The 21,926-nt window shown below is 38.6% G+C and overlaps 1 protein-coding gene and 1 pseudogene across 1 annotated transcript in view; one reads left to right on the top strand and one right to left on the bottom strand.

Annotated features, from left to right (window-relative positions):
- CNTNAP2 (contactin associated protein 2) overlaps nucleotides 1-21,926 on the top strand; it is a 2,391,149-nt gene that overhangs the window by 1,970,555 nt on the left and 398,668 nt on the right. The gene's annotated exons all lie outside the window — the stretch shown is intronic.
- On the bottom strand, nucleotides 6,110-7,266 carry LOC119533956 (annotated as a pseudogene).

Here is a 21,926-nt window from a genome sequence, read left to right as displayed (position 1 = left end):
AGGCAATAATAATTCTTTATATTGATATGGGCCTTGGAGTTGTTAAAATGCTGTCATCTATTAACGTAAAAAAGCTGCTTATGTTAAGATAGGAACTGAATATGTAATATTAAAAGATATTTATAATATGAATTTAGATGAAATCTTAGGTTGGTTCCACAAATCATAAAACTTGGCTGAAATCTATTCTGTATGCATGTTCTGGTTTAGATTCTAAAACCTTTGTGACACTACTCAATCAGGAAAGCATGTTGCCAGGACCTTCCACTGTAGAGGTTAAGGAGAGATTTCCATCTACGTTAGAGTGGTTTAGAAACTGATAGTGGTATTGTATACTCTAGTGAAAACATAAATTGTAGCCATTTTGACCCCCTTCCAGAGACACATCATATTTGTGAAAAATCTTGTTCTAGTTCAGGTAAAAGAATGTGTGGTCAAAATAAGGTCTGCTACCCACAATTCTAGGTGCCCAAGCTTTTTGGTTTTGGTTTTGGTTTTGGTTAACATCAAATTTAATCTTCCTGTTGAAGATTTTGTAAGACACATAAGTTTCCTATTAAAACTCCCTGCAAAGTTAGAAAGGGAAAAACATTCACAAATGCACACCGATCTGAGAACTCTCTCAGAACATCACAGGGGCTCTGGCTGCTCCCTAGAAACTGTGGTTTTCATCATATTGAGAAAAATAACATGATTGGGACCTGCAGTTTCTGACACCAGTCTCACATCTAATCCCTTTGGCTTTATGAATATCTACCAGGGACCCAAGTCCTAACTGGAACTGCTGCTATTATAAAGTAGTAAGTCCTACTTTATAAGGACTCTGTAAATATGAGCTGATGATATAAATGGTCAAGTTTCCCTAATTTCTTAATATCAGTTTATTTATTTGCAGTATTTATGGCTGTAAGATAGAATCAAGTGATTATCTGTGCTAGGGGGCAGAAAATTCATTTCTAAATGATAACAGTAAATATAAACATTTTGTTCGTTGAATTTTCAAAAACATTTCAAGAACCAAGTACTAACAGCTAGGGAAAAAAACTCACAATGAACTAAAATTATAGTAAATAAGGAACAAAATGGAAAATGAGAAAATGTGAGGGCTTGAACAATTTAAGTTATATTTGAGACTACATCCACCATTGAGGTTACACTGGAATAGGAAAGCTGTGGCATCTTGTTACTCTGTAGGGGACAGTGACCAAGATCAAGGGCTACTGGTATCCAGGAACATCTTCTAAGGTGGTTTCCAACCTACACCTTTGTCATGTGAACTTTTGACACATACTTTCATTTTTGGCATGAAAATCACCTGACCCACACAACAAAACAATATCAGACAGAACTTCATTCATGCTTTGCCAGAGACTGGGCTTGCAACTAATGGAGTTGTATTTGTTTGTTTGTTTAATTTTGTTCCTGCACTGAAAGTTGAGAGAAGTAGGTCGCAGTATCCTTTTTCCTCTAAATTGGTCCATAGCTCACAGAAATTTGAAGGTCAGTGAACTCAAAGTCTCTTCCAACTGTGTGGTTTTATGAAATTATTGTTTGAAATTTTTATCATTAATTTAATGGCATGTGTCTGTTCCTCTCTCAGCTCTCCTCCTTTCCTTTCCCTCACGATAATGCCATTTGCAGCAACTTAGATTTAAAAATGTATTTCAGTGCATTGATTGATCTTTTATTGGTGTGAAAATAGTTTTTGAAAGAATTGCCAAGGCCTTTTCTTTGGCATGACATTCAAATCCCTGTTAATGTGGCCCTAAATCAACCACAGCCTCTGTGCCTGGACTCCTCAGGGAGTGCACCTCCCAGTGTCATTCTAGGAATTCTCTCTTTTTGGGGGCCCAGGACCTGGATCACCTAATTATACCTCCAACAGGCCTGAAACATTTCTACTTGCAGGTATGGAATGCTGTTTCTTCTTCTTACCTATTGAAATCTTACAATTCTTCGAGGTCTAATTATGATCCCGCTCATTCAAAGTATTTTTACTTCTCTGAGCAATCAAAATCCAAAGGCCATTGCGTGCATCTTTAGCATTTGTGTAGTTGAGAGTTATGTTATCATTAGCAGTAGGTCTGCCTTCCGTGCTGAATCACATGCTCCTCGAAGGCAGGGGCTACTTTCATTCTTCTTTAGACTTTCACTAGCACCCAGCATGCTGAAAAGATGAAAAGAAAAGAAAGTTCTCTACCCTGTCCTGGGTGCATACTCACGATTATGACCTGCTTCATTTCCAAAGCAAGGAAAAGCAAAGCAATTCGTCTTATTTTTATCACTAGTCTCAGATTAACTACATTTTCAAGTTTACTATATATTTGTGTAGACTACCAGTCATATTTTCCCCCAAAATATATCAAAGGACAAAATAAAAGTACACATTACTATTTGTGAAGATAAATGACTGGACCTTGGAACTTCACTATCATATCTGCTCTCTATTGACAATCTTTGATGAGGATACATATTATTTTTTTTTCAGGAATTACAGTTAAAGGCATTTGTTAATTTTATTCACATATTTATTTTACCTTGGAGGGACTAAGTAAACAAGGAAGATGTGAGTTTTATGATTTTGTACCCTACAGTTTCAGTAAAACAATATTTTTTTCTTTCAATGTATTTATTATTTTCCTTAAAATCACAGAATCTGGCTTAAGCTACAGCAACTGTATTTTTTTTTTTTTTTTTTTTTTTGCAATAAACACCTTTAGTTACTTTTCTTTAAACTAGTTTCTTGTAACACACAATGTTTGTCTCCTAAGGTGAGTGTGAAAAGAAGCCCAGCATGACTGAATGCTACCATAATTAAAGAAAAACTGGAAAGATCAAATACTAAAATGGGGGCAAATCTTAGGCAACTCCTGAGAACCAGGTGCCACCTGCATTCTGCACTGAGAACATTGATCATTGAACTAATTGTTGAAAATTTCTTGCATTTATTCTGCTCAACTTTGTGTCCACGTTAAGCAGAAATGCATCTACATTTCAGTGATCTCTTTTTTTATTTCTCTTTCTTCTGTATTATCTCACAGAATAAAGCCAGAAAGAAAATAATTCCAAGATGTTTGGATAAGTAGTTTCAGAATCAAGGCAGGATGATTTATTTTAGACTTGGTCTCCTGCATGTCAACTCAATGAAATTTATCAAACATAGATGAAACACCCGTTATGTGCCAGTGAGTCTGCTAGTTGTTAGGGACCAAAAAAAATCAAAACAATAAGATACGCTCTTTGCCTTAAAGGCACTTGTTGTTTAGAAGGAATTGATGGTTTTGATGGTTTTAAACAAATAAGCAAAATTAAATGTGAGATGTGCTATGCTGGAAGCCAGTAACAGTAGCCCCAAGAAGATCATGGTTAGTCTTTCTGAGACGTGAGGCATCAGACAAGGCTTTTTAGAAGTGGTACCCCATAAAGCTGAGTCCTAAAAGGGGGGAGGCAGCTTCCAGGAGGCCAGTGGCAGGAGGAAACACATTGTGAATAACCAAGGGCCACATTTTAATCCAACTAAACAAATATTTTTGAGTATCTCTGCATATCAGTGAGCTAGCCCCTGGGGAAATGGTAGTGAGTTAGAAAGTCTCTGTGTGTCCTCAGAGGGCTTACAGTGTAGTTGGGGAACAGACATGGAGGATCACAGACAAGGGCCCCTGACACAGACCTGGGAAGTCAGGAAAATCTTCCCCAAAGACCCAGGTGTTGGTTCCAAGACTGGACAGGGTTGAGGGATGGGGTAAAGGTGGGGAATGGAATCAGACATGGTAGGTCTACTCTAGTTTCTTCACTGCCTCTGTTGTCACAATACATGGTAACACTTGAGTCCCACCGGCGTGCTCCATGCTGTTTCTGTCTGGGGCTGTACTGGTGTTGCTGCTGCTTCTCCTTCTCATTCTCCCCCTCTTCCTCTTCCTTCTCCTCCTCCTACTCCACCTCCTCCTTCTCCTTCTCTACTTAAAAGTGAGTGTTATCTTTTAAAATTAGCTGTGAGTGACTGCCTAATGCTCTCGTCTCTCTCACCCAAGTCCCTGGGTCTGCAGTCTCTTTCACAGCCATGCTTCTGCCAGATCATCAGTGTTATGGAAGGAATGATGATGGGAACAGACTTTTAAAAGCCCTATTGTTGCAAAGAGATTCTTCAGGCTCAACATCTGAGACTTAAACAGGTTCCCCTGAAGCATGTGGCACAATGACACCGTCTGTGCTGCACCATTAAATATCCCACAGGCAGTAATAGCTTGGGATATTGTGTTCACTTACTTCTTCTGGGTACCCTTGTAGCACTCTACATCACTACCATCATCATCATCACACAGCACTGCCAAAATAATTATAATGATTTTAGAAAACTGAGAGAAGTCACTCAGAATTAAATTTCAGCTCCAGAGTTGCTTCAAAGTTAACCCATTCCCATTATAGAGAAACCCATTGTTTTCCTATTGAAAGGTGATGAGAGGAGACAAAAGTCTTATAACTAATGCACAAAATACATTATCAACTTGGGAATAATCAACATTAACCATGTTCAGCAGAAAGAGATGCACGGTGACTGAGTTTTATGGAATTTTAATGGCATAATTTTTAGCCCAGATAGCATGCTCATATATGCCAGAGTGATTAATGATACAGTTTATGCAGCTCATTGGTCATACTGAAATTAGTTTAAATATTCATCTGTTGTTTTGTTATGATGAATCTCTATGTTTCTTCTTATTTCTGTTTCCCCTTGGGTGCTTCATCGTGTCTGGATGGAAGATATTTGCCTGATTTGGGAGTAAAATGCCCAGTGACACACTAGGTAACAATGCACTCAGGCTGCCAACGAGTTGGGGAAGATGAGGTGATGAACAACACTTCACTTTGCATTGTGAAATTAACACACAACTGTACCATCTCTCTTGAGTGTGATGCCTGGGTGGACTCAGTAGGTGCAGGCTCAGAGCATCCTTTTTCTGATTTGTGGCCATTGAAGCCACCCCATGATGTCTGTTGGGATTTTATGTCCTGAGTACTTCCTTTAAAATCCATACATGATTCTTTTTATACCAACCCTCTGTAAATCCTCCTTCTTTCGTATACATTTTTAATTTAATTTTTGAGTTGGAAATTCCAGAAATTCTGCCTTCTGGAATTTTATGAATGTTCCTCCCAAGCAGGAAACTCTCCAACATTAAAATTGCATTTGTGGTAAAGAAAGGAACAGCCACAGGAGTCAACTTTAATGAGATGCTTTTATAACAGAAATCTAAGATTTAGCCAAATAAAGGGATACTGCACTCTACAGTGTCCTGACTATAGCAATACCCAGGTATAGAAAGTGGTGCTTTTTAGGCTGTAGCCTTGAGGGTACAATTTTGCCAAATGGACTATTCCACACCTCTCTGCTTATGAGTCACCCACATAAATCAGTCTATACATAGACCTTTAAAATGTAAGGAATTACTTTATTATAGCCTGGGCACTGATCCCTGGAGACCTAGCTAGATGTAGAATGGAAAATTCCAGAAAACAAGGAGCGTTAGAGTTCATCCTCACAGATAAATCAGTTTATCTGGAAGTTCTAGCCTCCATATCAACTAGGCATGTTTCTTCAACTACTGTCCCCCTCCCTTATCTCCCAGCCTCAATCAGAGAAAACACAGTGTGATGTATACACACCTTCAGTGCAAGAATTTATTCATGACACTGGAGCCATAGTGTCTCCAAAGTTTCCAGCCTTTGGGAAAAGGTCACCCTTTCCATTAATATCTGAATAAAGTCCTGCAATCCTCCATGACACGTTACAGTAGGAAATCCAAATTTGTTCCCAGTATTCTCAGTAATTCCCGGGACTATGAGGGAAGGACCTAGGTTCTTCTAAAGGTCAACTCTCTCTCCATTCCAAACTGTGAACACTCACCATTGAACATGTTGTTACCACACCTGTTGTGGTTGGTTTTTTTCTGCATTACTTGGCCCCAAACATGAACACTGTAACCCAACTTATATAATTATATTAAAACATGTGATAGTTTTTTTTTTTTCTTTTTTCACTGCCTTTTTGATCTGCTCTTTATTCAAAATAAGCAGTCCAAAATGATTTGACTTTTAAGGAATAAGCAACTTAAGCAGCAGGCTTCTTTTCTCACGTGGTAGGTTTCTTTTCTGCTGTTTTCTTGGTGGCTGCAGCCTTCTTTACCACCAAAAGCTTCTGCTTCTGTGGCTTCTGTGCCTGGAACCCCCTTCTCATCTGATTTGGCCTCTAGTGCTGCTGCAGCTTTATCCATCCAGAGTTTGTGATTCTTAGCCTGGCATATGGGTCTAGTTTCAACATGATTCTCAGGTTTTTCAGTGGGTTCTTCTTTAGAATTCTGCAATGAATCTTCTTCTTGGTGCTCAGAGGGCTCTTTGGATCTCTGGGCTTTTCAAGATTCTGCTAAGGTCTGTATTCATCATCTTGTGCATGGGAAGGTTGTAGTTACTCTTGAGGGAGGTAGCTTTGCACCAAGTGCCATACAGGTCATCTAACTCACAGAAAGCGCTTTCAGTCCAAATGCTCACGTGCCCACAAGGAGCAAGTTTCAAAATGTTCAGCTTGCTTACATAAGGCAGAGTAATTCCAGAGATGTTTCTGAAGGCCTGATGGTACCATTGTCCTCATTATAGAGGAAGCATGGTCCCCTGCACTGTATGCAATGACAGTTTCCACTTTGCCCCTGCCAGCTCTCAATCGCTAAGAGGCATAGACCTTTTTGATATCATTCCAGGCCTTAAGTTTCCTAAGAAGCAAAAAAGCCTCCTTGGTCTTCTTGTAGCCTTCAACCTTCTCTTCACCCACCAAAGGAAGTTCAGGAACTTCCTCAATACAATGACCTTTAGACATGTCCAGTGCTGGTAAGGAGGAGGCAGCCAGCACAGAGCAAATGGTATATCACTTCTGTGTTGTGTTTACTCTCCGATGCCATCGACTCTGTGTTTTGGTTGGTGCAAGCATGCAACCTCTGCATCATGTGTTTCCAAAAGCACCCTGGCCAGATCAGTGAATCCCACCACCTCAAACTCTGGGAATTCAAGCCACAGCTCTGCCAGTGTCCCAGGGCTTGACCTCCTTAACTCACTGACAGCATAGGGCTGTCTGCCGTTTTTGCACAAGTTGGTGTGAACAAAGTTCACAATATCCGGTCTAATGGGAGCCTTGAACACAGAACCAAAGTAAACATTTTTGCCAGATGACACCCCCTTTTCAGAGTACACCGATATCAATAGATGAGCACATGCCATGTTGGGGAAAGGAGAAGACCACACTCCTCTCAACCTGGTGGCATCAGCTATCAAGGTACAAGAAATCCTTCACAAGGCCCTGTGGATCACACTCCCTTTGTCTAGTGTGTGGATGGATGGGTAGAAAAGTGGGGACAAAAACTAAAACACAAATAGGGTGAGATGGAGGGGGATGGTTTGGGTGTTCTTTTTTTACTTTTATTTTTTATTCTTGTTCTGATTCTTTCTGATGTAAGGAAAATGTTCAGAAATAGATTGTGGTGATGAATGCATAATTATATGATCGTCCTGTGAACAGTTGATTGTATACCCTGGATGATTGTATGGTATGTGAATATATTTCAGTAAAACTGAATTAAAAAAAAAAAATGAATCCAAAAGGAAACCTAAAAAAAAAAAAAAAGAAATCCTTCACAGGCAACCATCTTTTCCTTGGACCCAACTGTGCTGTTGGGACTCATTCTCCCTTCTCATTTTCCTGAGTTCTAGGGGCTCAACTCTGTGTCTCTCAGACAGCCAGAGCAGAAGCAAATACTTCCCCTTACTTTATTACTCAAAACAATATAGGGGCCCTCTTCTAAACCTCTCCTCTTTCCCGACTATTTAATTCGTTACCTTTTTTACATTTGTTTAACTACCATTTTCTGCAAAAACTTGTTTGGTATTCTCATCATTATAGTCGAATTGTGAGTGGCCCCCTCAAAAACCACTCTTTCTCATTTTAATTCTAATGAATGAGGGTTTCTCATTTTCTATGATAAGAGAAAACAGGGGCATCCTTTTTGTAAAGGGATATGTGAAAGCAAATACTTTTGGAAATTAGATCAAAATGTGTATATGGCTCTCTGACTGATTCTAATGTATTTAGAGCCTTGCTGATTTGTCCTAGGTGACAGCTCTTTCTTAGAGTTGTTACGCTGTGTCATTTGCCTCATGACAGAACGGGTAGGACTTTCTGACCTAGCAAAGCAGGGGCAGAGCTTGAAGCCCGTGGGCCTCTACCAACCCCGAACGGCAAATGGTGGCTCACTGCATAAAGTAAAGAGAAAATGTGGATTTGTTTTTTCAGACTGTATATTTCTTAGTGTACAAAAATCCTAAAAAGGATTCTGTGTAGGGAGAATAAAGTGGGAAGCAGCTTGAGTAGTATAATGAGCACTGCATTTGTAATGAAGTGTCTGCCAGTCTTTGCACTTGGGGAAAGTTATTTACATTCTCTAGTCTTTGATTTCCTCACATTGAAATACAAAGTTTGGACCAGGCGCCCTCCCACCTCTTTTACCTCTAAAACTCGGCAAGACTGATGCTTAAAACTGCTCCATTCCCTAATTTAAAAACCTAATCATCTTGCCAAAGGCCAGCAAGATTTCACATGTGAAAATAATGACTCTACAAATCAGTACCTGAAGCTCACCAAAAACTCAACATGCAGGTCAAAACCAAATTGTTGTATAAATATTTGCAATCTACCACAACCCTGTCCTGCACCGTTAATGTCAAAACACATCCTCTGAGCAGAGGCAATATTCCCTGTTCCTCAAGTTTTCTAACATGTTACTAAGGCTTTGATGAAAACTGAGAGCAGTAACTAACCCAAGGGACTCTGGACTAAGAAATCTCACTCTAGCCCTAATTTTCTCTCACGGTGTTTTCACATGACTCCTCATGAGAAAAGCAAGTGATTTTAGATCTCAGTTAGGCTCACCACTATAAGAACGAATTAGAACATTACGCGTGTGGTCCACAAAATAGCCTAAATCAGCATTTCTGTCTGAAAGTTCTTTCTTTCTCCAAAGGCCCATCCAGGTTAATATCTAATTTTCTCCACATTACAGGGTATGTGAAGGTTGTCATAGTAACTGGGTGGAAAGTTTAGCCAATAAAATATATGTAACACTTTTAGGCTTCCCCTGCTATCTGGATTTTTTTAATCTTTTTTTCTCTCAAATCCACTCTACCAAAATTTTTTTTATGTCAATCTGTTTACCAGTCAAGAATGATGTTTTTCGGTCAGCATCCTGTATGGACAATAATTATGGATTCATGGAATATTACAAATGGAAGAATTTATAGAGCTCATCCCATTCCTTATTTCCATACTTGTCAAATGAAAACAATTGCCAGGGAATTAAAAAGATTTTATCTCCATTCCAAATTATTGAATCAGAATCTTAGCGGATGGGCCAGAGAACCTGTATTTTTAACAAACATCCTAATCAAGCAAGTTTGAGAAATACTGATTCAGTTCCATATTTTCATTTTGTAGATAAATATGTTCATTTTGGTTATGTATTCCACACATTTAAAAAAAAGGAAAAAAAGATTTCATAGTGTTCTCAGGGCTAATAGACTAAAAGTATTGACAGATTCATGTCTCTTATACAACAGAAATTGAGAATTAATCTTCATGTAGCTGAAACGCTCAACTTGGGTCTTCAGCTTTTAGAGCTCTTGAATTTTGCTAAGCCTAAAATGGCAGTGATTATGCTATTTAATCACAAGTCACCTTACACACACTCCCAACCTCAATAACACTTTATAGACCAGTGTCAAATCAAGAGATCTAGGGCTACAAACCATTTTAAGAATGTGGAATAGATTCACACTCAAAAATAGTCTTTTAACCTTATAATATGAAATAGTCTCTAAATCTTCACAAAGATGAGTGCTCACCTCAACTAAAACCTTTGTACCTTTAAAATATAATTTAATTGTACTCTCTTCTTTTTACATAAACAAGATCTGATTCATTGGATTATTTTCTCTGACAGTACTTTTACCATGAGAGATGTGACTTCCAGTCTTGCAAAGTCCACTGGAAACGGATTAGAGGGGCAGCCCAAGGGAGGGCAAGGTTTGACTAAACCCAAGAAGATGCTCTTTAGAACAGTGAAGTATGATTATCAAGGTAACCCTGGATGAATCCTATGTTCCATACACTTTGATTGATTGATTTGGGAGCTGTGGAGAAAGTCAGTTTAATCTCATACTTCAGACCAACTTTACAATCCAAGTGAACCTCAGGACATGTCAAAGGTGATCCAGAATCATTCTTAGTTTTCACTTCATACCCCAAGACCAAGTGGGTCAGGCCTGCACATCCCAGGATCAGGTTTTAACTATGTTAACCTATAAGGCTTCAGGAGAGAAACAATTCACAAAGGGCAATATCTCACCGGATCATTCCACAGTTATTGCAGTAGCGGCTCTTAAAATTCCCCCATTCATAGAAATCAAACCTTTAGTTTTAGAATCTGTGAAAGAGGATTTGTAATAGCACAATGAATTGAAAAAAAAATATCTTCACTTCCATTTCTCCAAGTAAAGTTTCGATTGGATTTTGTACATGGTTTCCACTATTCATTAATAAAATTTTATGATATTCAGGCGGCCATTAAAAAGGATTTTGTTCTGCCAAAAAGATTCAAGTCTCCTTTTGGGCAATACACTCTTTTAGGAGATGTTAACTTGAGTGGGTTTTAATCCTACTGTCTACTGCATTTGTAAATTTCCCCATCCGATTATTCTAGTCAGGTAATGGTGAGCTCAGCACAGCAAACACATGTGCAAGTCCAAAGTAATACACTTAACGTCGGTTATAAATTTCACCAAGTAGCTAGTAAAGCAGCTATAATAAGGAATATTCTAATTAGTCTTGAGGCATTATGCTGCAGAAAATATGGGATTTTTTTTTTCTTTTGCAGAGGTTGCTAATTGCCCCCAACAATAGGTATGAATCTCTCTGAATATAGTTGCAAGAAATATATGCATTTGGCTTCCAGCTGGGACACTCTGGAAATATGAAGAAAGTTGTGTAAAATGTATAATGTATTGAACAGCTAAACAGTTACATAGCACCTGAAATAAAAATATATAATAATATTCTCTCTATATACACACTCTAAAAACATTCTGGGGGATACTGGAGACATTGTTCCCACTCTAGAGTTGATGATTTCCATAAATATCACTACACAATCTATATTATATTTTAATTACAATTTTAAATCTGCAAATGTAATATCTAAACTTGACTGTAATCTCAAAGAATATATGGTCATATTTTGCTCCACCAAGTTTAAATTTGTAGAATCATTTTTTAGTAACTAGTGCTTAGAAGAGTATCCAGCTGTGTGATGGTGAAAGTTGAGGAGATGTCTCAATGGCCAAAATATGAAAATAAGATACCAATTATGTACAAACAGTCCCCAAGGAGTTTTATGTTTGGCTGGGTTATGGTAGGGAGGAAATGGAAAATGTTCTAAAAGTATGGAATTATTTTTACATCTGATAATGGATATCTTATTAATATCATCATACATTTTGATCAGAAATCCTCAAGGGTGAACAGCTGATGAACAGCCAGCAACTAACTACTGACCCATCAGAGTTGCCAGGGAAGTCACTCTTTCCAAGGGCTAGCCTTGGGCTTTGTACTGGTCTGTGTTGTCTTCCATCTGCTATATCCCAGCCCAATTAACAAGTCCTACTGGTACTTCTGGAGTTCTTCCTAATCTTTTTAGACCCCTCTAATTTGAATTATTCTGTGCTTTCAGCAAAGATTTGACAGTTGATCCTCAGTGAAATCAGAAACTAGAATTGCAATTAGAATTTCTTCATCATGGTGCCTATTGTATTGCTACATGGGGAAAATGTTGGAATCTAATTAAAGGAAAGGGGAATTGTCAATTTGCTTACTGTGCCACAGTTTTTTTTTTTTTTCTTTTAAGATATAGAGTTAAAGAAAAGCTTGATTATTTGTAATAGTTGCAGTTATCTACTAATGGGGGCTACTGGGTATACTTGAAGCAGAAATTCAATATCAGAGAATAATATACGCTTGTGAAGTCTATAGCAACAGTGAGAATGAAAGGATTAAGAATTCTCCAAGGTTTTTTTTCTTTTTGGTTGTTTTTTAAAAAAATATTTTTTAGTATTTATGGCTCTTGGCCCATTCTTATATTTGTAGAATTTGGAAAAACTCAAATATTTCTGTAACAATTTGCTCTGCCCAATGTTTTTATTCTGTAGATAATGTTTATTCTTGTAATTCAATATGAAGTATACAGTGTTATTTCATTTATATAAAGCTGAAAAACACACAAAAGGCAAACAATTAAATGGTTTACTATGACAACATGTGGTAACCCAAAAAGAAAATCAAGGGAAGGATAAACTCCAAAGCCGGGGGAGCAGTTTCATCTGAGTCAGGAGGAAGAGAGGTGGGTCGGGACGGGGCACACAGGAGGCTTCAGGGATAATGCCGAGGTTCTTTTCCTAAAATTAGGTGGATACGCAACAGTTCATTGTATCATGATTCTCTGTACCTTACATATACTTCATAAATTGTCTTTAATATGTAATAGAGGCAGAAATGGTATTGTATAGTACTCAATAGAAATATTAATAGCATTCAATGGAAGCTGAAATGATGGGGTGCTCTGACAGGGTCAACCATGGTGGTAGTGGGATGGGTTTGCAGGGTTTGCTGATTGGACAATGCATTTCCATGTACTGGGGTTAGCTGGGTGTTTTTTATTTTATTTATTTATTTATTTGTTTGTTTGTTTGCTTGTTTTCCTGACTGCACTCAGACTGTCACTGAAGGAAAGGACAGTATTTTCACCCTTGATTTATTGATGAGGCAGCTCAGGCAGAGAGGACATTATTGTTTCTTTCTAATATCACAATAAACCCACATTCCCTAAGGCTAAGTCACGCCCTATAACTAGTTTGGCTGCTTAGAGAAAATCATTCAGCATTTCCAGGTCTCCAGGGTAACACTGCCAGCTTTATTGTTGCAAGTCCACAAATGCCTCCCATCTGTCCATGCTGACTCTGTTACTGGAAGCGGCAATGCCCTCGATGCCTCCCGAGTGGTCTGAATTAATGTGCCTCCCTAAGCATCTTACTTAATGCTACAGAGGGACTTGTGTGTTGGGAGAAATCTACCAGGTAAAGAATTTCTGGAATGCAGAATACATTATGCTTCTTGCCCATGGTCTTTACTGTCCAGGGGATCACTGACAGCCTATCTGAGTTTCACTCAAAGATCTTCATGATATCTACAGGGGCTGCTGGGAATTTAATCCTTAGAGAAAATAATCGAGCCAGCAGGCACAGGGGATGCCCTGAACAAACCCTCTGGGCCCTACATGAAGCTTGACATCATAACATTAGTGTAAGTGTAACACTGTATGTGGTCTGCAAAAACAAGGGCAAGAGACAGAGGGCAGAAGCCAGTCAGAAGGAGCATCTGTGCTGGAGTCCAAGTGAGATGTCCCAGGAGAATTCACACATCCTCTGCTCACATCCCTCAAGGTCAGAGGAGACGCAGAAGAGCCAGCTGAACAAAGGTAATAGGAGAAGTGGCATCTGAGAGGAAGGGGAAACATGCCAGGTCCTAACATGACACTTTACTTGCAGAACATCTTCCCCCAAAAAGAAGTGCCATGTGTCCTCTCCTTCATTCTGGAACTGCAGTCACTTCCATCTTAAGAGACCAACAATAAAAAGCACTTAACAGATGAGAGAACCACAGAGGAGCCAGTCTCTCCATCTACTGATGTGGGGTCTATCTGCCAATTTTAGGAGTTTCCGATCATGATGACCACTTTGGCAAATACCTCTTTAGCAACCCAATCTGTAATGAGGAGATTCTATATTGCTTGCCCAAATGTTTGACCCTTGGTTCATTTCAGTCATTTTGCTCTGTGTTGGTCCATAAGTCCATGGCAGGCCATGGTGGCCCAATGATGGATGTCGGTCAAGTTCTGTGCAATAGTAGTTAATGTGACTACTAATCTCCAATGCTGAGTGACCCTGATATTTACCAAGCTCCAAACTGGTCTAAAATTATGTGCAGCAGCAGATCTAGCTGTGTCTCATATATGAAGAAATTATCTAGTCAGAACTACTACAAGTGAGGGAATATTCTCTGTATCTGCTTACCTGCCAGCCTTCCTTTCTGTCTCATTCCTGAAAGGATTTAAAAATATTTCCAAGTCTGTATTCACTATGAGAGGATAAAACAAATGAGGAATTCTTCTTAGTTTAGAAGGAAGATCTGTTTCTCTCAGGCCTTCCTCCTACCCCGTCCCAGACTCCAGAGAGACATTTACACCACTCTAGTTCTGTGCAGGACAATTTCATTCCAGGATGCCTATTTCTCAGCATGTTTGAATCCATTGGATTGTAAAATATAAATATCAGTTTAAAAGATTAGAATGAAGTCTTAGCAGGTGAGCTCTATCAGGAAATTGTGCCAAAGATGAGGTAAAGTGCCAGGATGATAGAATTTCCTACCATTTGTCAGTTATCCCCATTGGAAAAGAGAACACAGAAGTACCAAGACTATTTTGAGGGTTAATAACCTAGAAGACAGCTTATTTTGATAGCTCAGAGAGAAGTAAGCATTGTGAAAGTACAAGAATTTTGTTTTCAATTTACCCTTAGCTGTGATTTGACAAATATGACTTAAAGAAGAAACCAACTCTAATTAGACTGCCAAGTAAAGGAAAGATGTAAAGCTGAAATGGTGTCAGTGGGAAAGAAAAAAAAAATGGAGCAAGATTTTACAAGCTAAGACATTTTTTCTGTGGTTTTTATCACTAGGGTCTATTTGCTCAGTGCCGCTTAAAATTTAGTCTCTACCACCCTTAACTTATCTGCTTTAGTCCAATAGTCATCATTTTTAAATGTAATTACTAAGAATTGAGCAATGACTATCTCCTATTTCCTGTATATTGAAGGTGGAAACATTAATTACACAACATAAATTAAATTGAAAAATCATTTTACTGTTAGCCCACAGGAAGTCAGCCTTTACTTTAAGGAAAGGAGCCATCCTCTCCCCTCCCCAAGCTATTTTATTTTTTGACTGTATTGGTTTGCTTGAATGAAATACAAAGAGACAGCATCATGTGAGACCTTGAACTGTTCAGTTTCACCCAGACATCAATGAAGAAGCTCGGTCAGGGCAGCCCTGTGACACCATCCGGACTTCAGGACTCTTGCCAACAGATGTCCTAGTATGCTTTTCTTTCTTTCTTTTTTTTAATTTCCTTTTATTTTTTTAATCTTACAGATTTTTCTCTTACTAAAGGATGTGCTTAAAGCTCAAGCTCATCTTTCATGTAAATAATTGCATTTGAAGCTTTATTCATTCCAGTATCTCCTGAGTATTCTTTATAGCATCACTCAACTGTCTAGTATATTTTAAATTTTCTGTCATTTTGAAATCTATTTGAAAATAAAGCAAATTCACAGGTACACTTAAATATTCATATTAGAGCCTAATCGTTCCAAAGAGAGAGAAAATCAAGATCAATAACCCATGTGATTTTCAAGTTCTTACTTAAGGAGGAAATTTCAAGTCTAATTGAAATTTCACTGAAGTCAGTTGCTAAATTACCATGTTTTTCAGGCACCCACACAATCTGTAATGTCTCTAGCAATTTAGAGAGTGTGAGAAGATCTCAGAACCATCTTGACAGATCAGAGAAATGGCAAAAGAGAGTTTAATCCTACCAAATGACCAAATATTTGATCAAGTTAAGGGGGCAATGTTTGCATTTGAGACACTCACCTTGCCTTTGTGCTATGAGTTTTCCCTACCCTCATCTTGAATGAGTAATACTAGCATACCTGGCCCTCATATGTTTTATTACCAAGACAGTATATATAAGACACTGTAATATAGATGAGAGAGCTGCATCTATCAGGTTAACATGAAAGTAAAGCAAATGAATGAATCTCAGGTGGTAGAATTCTGATGTGTAGCACCCATATTAGAGGTTATAAAAGGCTAAAATTTAAATGAAATTTAGAACCACTTAGTCTAATGTCCTCATTAACAGTTATTCACTAATAATCACATTATATACTAGCTGCAGAAGTAAGTCTAGAATGCAGATTCCTAATTTCCAGTCCAATGAGCTTTCTACTCCATAAAATGGGTGTTGTTTTACTTTCTTAGGCTGCTCAAAGCAAATCCTGTGAAATGGGACAGGTTAAAGAATGGGAATTTATTCACTCATGGTTTTGAAGCTGGGAAAATGTCCAAATAAAAACACCCTCAAGGTGATGCTTTCTTCCCAAAGAACAGCTGCCAGTGATCCTTGGCTCCTCTGTCACATGGCAGGGCACATGGTGGCATCTGCTAGTCTCTCCCTTCATCCAGGTTTCATTGATTTCAGCTTCTTGCTTCTTTCTCCCTCTTTGTCTGAATTTCATTCTCTTATAAAGGATTCCAATAAGAGGATTAAGACCCATCCTGATTGAAATGGTCACACCTTAACTGAAGTAGCCTCATCAGATGGTCCTACTTACCATGAGTTCACACTCACAGGAATGTAATAACTTTAAGAACATGTTTTTCTGGATCATGTACAGTTCTAAGCCATGACAGGTATAAATGTCTGATTATATAATAAATTCCAAAGTTCCACACTCTAAACATATAGTTCACCTACAGTCAACTTTATGCATATTCAGATATAAATCTACCTATATAAAAACTGAATAACCAAAAAGTAAGCATAAGTGCGTGATAATTCTGATTCCCCTTTTTTTTCTGATTTAGAAGAGCTATTTTGCAAGGATTTGCTAGGCCTCTTTAAAAATTTATCCTAACAGGTTGGAAGTAAAGCAGTTATCTTAGGTTAGTTGTCTTTTTCTTACTCCCTTGTTATGGTCTCTTTGAAATGTTCTTTTATTGTATTTTTTTTTTTTAATTTTTTTTTCCATACAGTTGATTTAAAAAAGAAAAAAAAGTTAAAAAAAAAAAAAAAAAGGAAAAAATATGTAGTGCCCCCTTGAGGAGCCTGTGGAGAATGCAGGGGTATTCGCCTACCCCACCTCCATGGTTGCTAACATGACCACAGACATAGGGGACTGGTGGTTTGATGGGTTGAGCCCTCTACCATAAGTTTTACCCTTGGGAAGATGGTTGCTACAAAGGAGAGGCTAGGCCTCCCTATAATTGTGCCTAAGAGCCTCCTCCCGAATGCCTCTTTGTTGCTCAGATGTGGCCCTCTCTCTCTAGCTAAGCCAACTTGAAAGGTGAAATCACTGCCCTCCCCCCTACGTGGGATCAGACACCCAGGGCAGTGAATCTCCCTGACAATGTGGAATATGACTCCTGGGGAGGAATGTAGACCCGGCATCGTGGGATGGAGAACATCTTCTTGACCAAAAGGGGGATGTGAAAGGAAATGAAATAAGCTTCAGTGGCAGAGAGATTCCAAAAGGAGCCGAGAGGTCACTCTGGTGGGCACTCTTATGCACAATTTAGACAACCCTTTTTAGGTTCTAAAGAATTGGGGTAGCTCGTGGTGGATACCTGAAACTATCAAGCTACAACCCAGAACCCATGAATCTCGAAGACAATTGTATAAAAATGTAGCTTATGAGGAGTGACAATGGGATTGGGAAAGCCATAAGGACCACACTCCACTTTGTCTAGTTTATGGATGGATGAGTAGAAAAATAGGGGAAGGAAACAAACAAACAGACAAAGGTACCCAGTGTTCTTTTTTACTTCAATTGCTCTTTTTCACTTTAATTATTATTCTTGTTATTTTTGTGTGTGTGCTAATGAAGGTGTCAGGGATTGATTTAGGTGATGAATGTACAACTATGTAATGGTACTGTGAACAATCGAATGTACGATTTGTTTTGTATGACTGAGTGGTATGTGACTATATCTCAATAAAATGAAGATTTAAAAAAAAAAAATTTATCCTAGGAAGTTTGACTAGGGACTTTAATTTTCTCCTGATAAATTTTCCTCAAGCTCAACTTCCAATATTGTCTGTCCACAGTTCATTATTTTCAAAGATAGATGATGTAACCCTCAAATATTTGAAGATATTATTCTGGGCTTGTTTTGTGAGAGTTTGGAAAGCAGGAATTGCTTGTACCTGCCCCACCCCACCCCTATCACCTCAAGTTGTATCACAATCCATCCAAAAAGGCAGCCTGAGCATGTAGAATGGAGCAGCGTTGTGCCTTTGGTTTGATATGAGGGGAGGAAATTACAAGGCGGAGAGTATGTATATCTAACTCTCTCTGGGCATTGTCAGCAGTCTCTGACTTCTCCTCTCCATGGGCCTTGTGGCATTACACCCCCCATGGGGCGTGGCTGCAGATGCCAGAGGGACCCCTCAGAAGAGATATATGAGAGCTAAAATGGTAGCACTGACAAGCATAACGGTGAGATACCATGTTAAAAACTGAGGAATTACCATATCTCTTTCAGGAATACCATCTTAGAATAATGAGCAAGTAAATCTACATTGCAATAAAGAACCCTGAAGTTGTATATCAGGAACACCAAATCTGAAAGGTGTTGAGGGGTGTTCAGGACTCTCAGGAGACTTGAAGGAAAAAGCTATTAGGTTCTCTTTCTAGAGTACCTCAGCACAGTCTTGTATAAAGGGAAGGAACAGGAGACCCCTTATTCCTCTAGAATTCTACAGGGGGAGAAAAACCTTCCTGGCATCTGAAAACTTCTTTCATGGCAAAGCCATTGGTAGAAGCAAGTGAAAAATTCTCCTTTCTATTTCTCCAGGGTCATTCTCACAGGTGTTATCAAAAGTGGCAATAGTAACTGAAATGACTGTCATTGAACAGAGTGACTTTTTGTCTGAAATATTGTTGGAGTGGCTTATTGTCCTTTGTTTTCTCAGCCTTGTTTCAGGATTTAGGAAATTTGGAATTCACCATACTGAAATCTACAACTAGAGATCAGTGTCTGGCTTAAGAGGAAGGAGACGTCTGTGTCTGGTGTGCCCCTGGTGTGCTCCTGGGTGTGTGCACTTCCTGAAAGAGCTTTTCCTTTGAATGACTTCCCTAAGATTTCACTCGGCTGCATTCCTCTCCACCACTGCTTACTGAGATTGGTTAACTGGAATTTGCATCTATGTGCCTGTCTGTTGCTACTCTGGGTGTCTGGTAGATTTTTAAATGGATTATATCTAGGTCAGTGGTAAAAAATGAACACGATTATCATTCAATCACTAAACTCCAAGTTAAGCTACTAGTGTTCCAACTCCTGTAAAAACTGTAATGAAATACAAATACAATTTTAAGGATTTTGAAGTGTAATTAGGGACAGAGGAAAATAAAAATTAGTGTGTTCACATAAAAACAAAGAATCATTATAGTTCATGTGTGTGTGTGTGTGTATACACAAACTCAATCATGGCATTCTCCTGTTGAAACCTTTCTGTATCTTCTTATTAGCTACAAAATATAGTCCAAACCATAGAGTATGATATCCAAGACAGTTCACAGTCTGATGCTTCAACCTGCCCATTCAATCCTACCACCTGTCATTGCTTCACTTGAACCCCAAGTAGCAATCTCACCAGATCATTGGACTCCTTTGAATGCTCTATACCTTTCATGCATTTGTACTTTTCCCAAGTGTCCTCTGCCTGTTGAAATTCTCTGATTTGTTGGGGCTCAGCTCAAGTATCTAGGTCCTATGAAGTCTCTCCATACCCACTCCTTTGTTTCCCCCCACCCCATCCCAGCAGAATCCATTGCTTTCTCTTTATTTAAGTTCCCACTACACCCTACTGTACCTTTAATAGAGCACTTTTCCCAGTCATACTTACTTTGGTATGTGCATCTCTCTCCCCAAATAGCAAATTGCTGGAGGGAATCAGAGAGCATCACTTACTTTTTCTTATGTCCTTGGAATTTAATCTAGCCCTTCCACATGTTAGTACCAGCAAACATTTCTTTAACTGGATTCATATAAGATCTTGAATGTGTTATTTGTGATTTCATGTGATGCCTATAACAACCCAGTTAAGCGGGATGAGCAAATATACTCTGACTGCATCCATACAAATAAAGCAACTGAGCATCATCAAAGAGAGATAGGTGATTTGCCTCACAGTGACCTGGCCAATCAAAGGCTAGGCCAGTACTAATACCCAGGTTTTCAGACTCCTAATCTAGTGCTCTACACCGTCATTACACAACAACAATTAAAGGGCAGGAACATGATGAACAGGAACCAACATTTGCATTGTGCTTTTCTTTTTAAGCACCCTTGACCTCCACTGATCACATTCATGACTCCTGTGGTCTCTTTCTTCTAGTTTCAGAGATGTCAAAGCAGCAGGATGGCATATGCAAGATCCCTTTCTTTTTTAACATGTTTACATGTTTCCCTACATACTGATTCAAAAAATCTTGCTATAGTGGTTACCACCTAAATTACTAAACAGAAGCTTTATTAGGAAGGATTCTCTGTTCTTTCTACCAAGCAGCTTTGTTCCTTGAGCATAAACAAACCTATCTCTTCCCTCTCTAAATTGGTCAGAGAGTCAACCTTGTATAAAAAAGGACTCCTTAGTTTTGGCTCCAATGTCAGCTTGTTCTCTTGAGGTTTTCACCTATTTAAAATTCACTTGTTGCTTTTTAAATTCACAGGTAGCTTAAGGCAAATGTTTGGATTTCTAAAATGAAACCATGACCCAAAATAAGCTCAGGAAAAAAAATAAGGCAAGTAAATGGAAAATTCTCCAAAATAAGCAAAAGCAATAGGATGATAATGCTCTAACTTTCTGAACTAACTTAAAAATAGTGTATGCTCAAGATAAGCTTAAAACTATGGAGCAGCTCTCTTCTATAAAGCCTTAAAAAGAAAAAAATTATTTCTGATGAAACTTCATTATATGTAGTTTACATTCCCATGATCCACCCTCACATATCCTGATTTAGTTCATCTTGAATAGAGCCCAAGCATCAATATTTTTGTAACTTTCTAGGTGTCTTAGTCTCCTAGGGCTTCCACAACGAATAATCACAAACTGGGTGGCTTAAAATGACAGAAATTTATTCTATCACTGTTCTGCATACCAAAAGCCTGATATCAGAGTGTCAGTAGGGTTGCTTCCTTCTGGGGACTCTGAAAGAAGAATCCGTTCCGTGCCTCTCTTCTAGCTTCTGCTAGTTGCTGGCAATCCCTGACATTCCCTGGTTTTTGGCAGTATAACTCTAATCTCTGCCTCCATCTTTAATGGTCTTTTCTTCTGTGTCTCTGTGTGTCCAAATCTCTCTTTCCTTTCTCTTATGAAGACACAAGTCATTGGATTAAGGCTCACCCTGAAGCCAGAATGATTTCATCTTGAGATCCTAAACTAATTCCATCTGCAAAGACCCTATCTCCAAAAAGGTCACATTCTGAGGTTCCAGGTGGACATGAATTTGGGGTGAGACTCTACTCAACCTATGACATTAGCCAATTCTAATGTGCAGCCAGGATTAAGGAATGCACTTGAATGATACTCTGAAACTCTTCAACAGATGTTGGCCACATGGCAGACTGACTCTTTGCCTCAACTTTCTACAAGCCCTTCCCCACAACCAGCCCCTTCTCTAAAACACTTACATGCATGCAGTGTGTGTGCACATGGACACATACACACACACACTCCAGATTTCCTGTAAACAACAGCTACTGTTTTTCAGTCATTAATATACTTATTTAATTAACAAGTATTGTATTTTGCCTTTGTGCAAAAAATTGAATTTTGCTTTTTTGCAAGCCACCATAACTATAAATACAAACAAGAAACCATTCATTTCCCCAAGAAGCATCCAGTCTGGGTGAAGAGAATATGAAATGATTATGCATGGAA

This window comes from Choloepus didactylus, chromosome 5, assembly GCF_015220235.1.
Source record: "Choloepus didactylus isolate mChoDid1 chromosome 5, mChoDid1.pri, whole genome shotgun sequence".
Lineage (NCBI taxonomy): Eukaryota > Metazoa > Chordata > Mammalia > Pilosa > Megalonychidae > Choloepus > Choloepus didactylus.
This window is presented reverse-complemented; position numbering and strand designations above follow the sequence as displayed.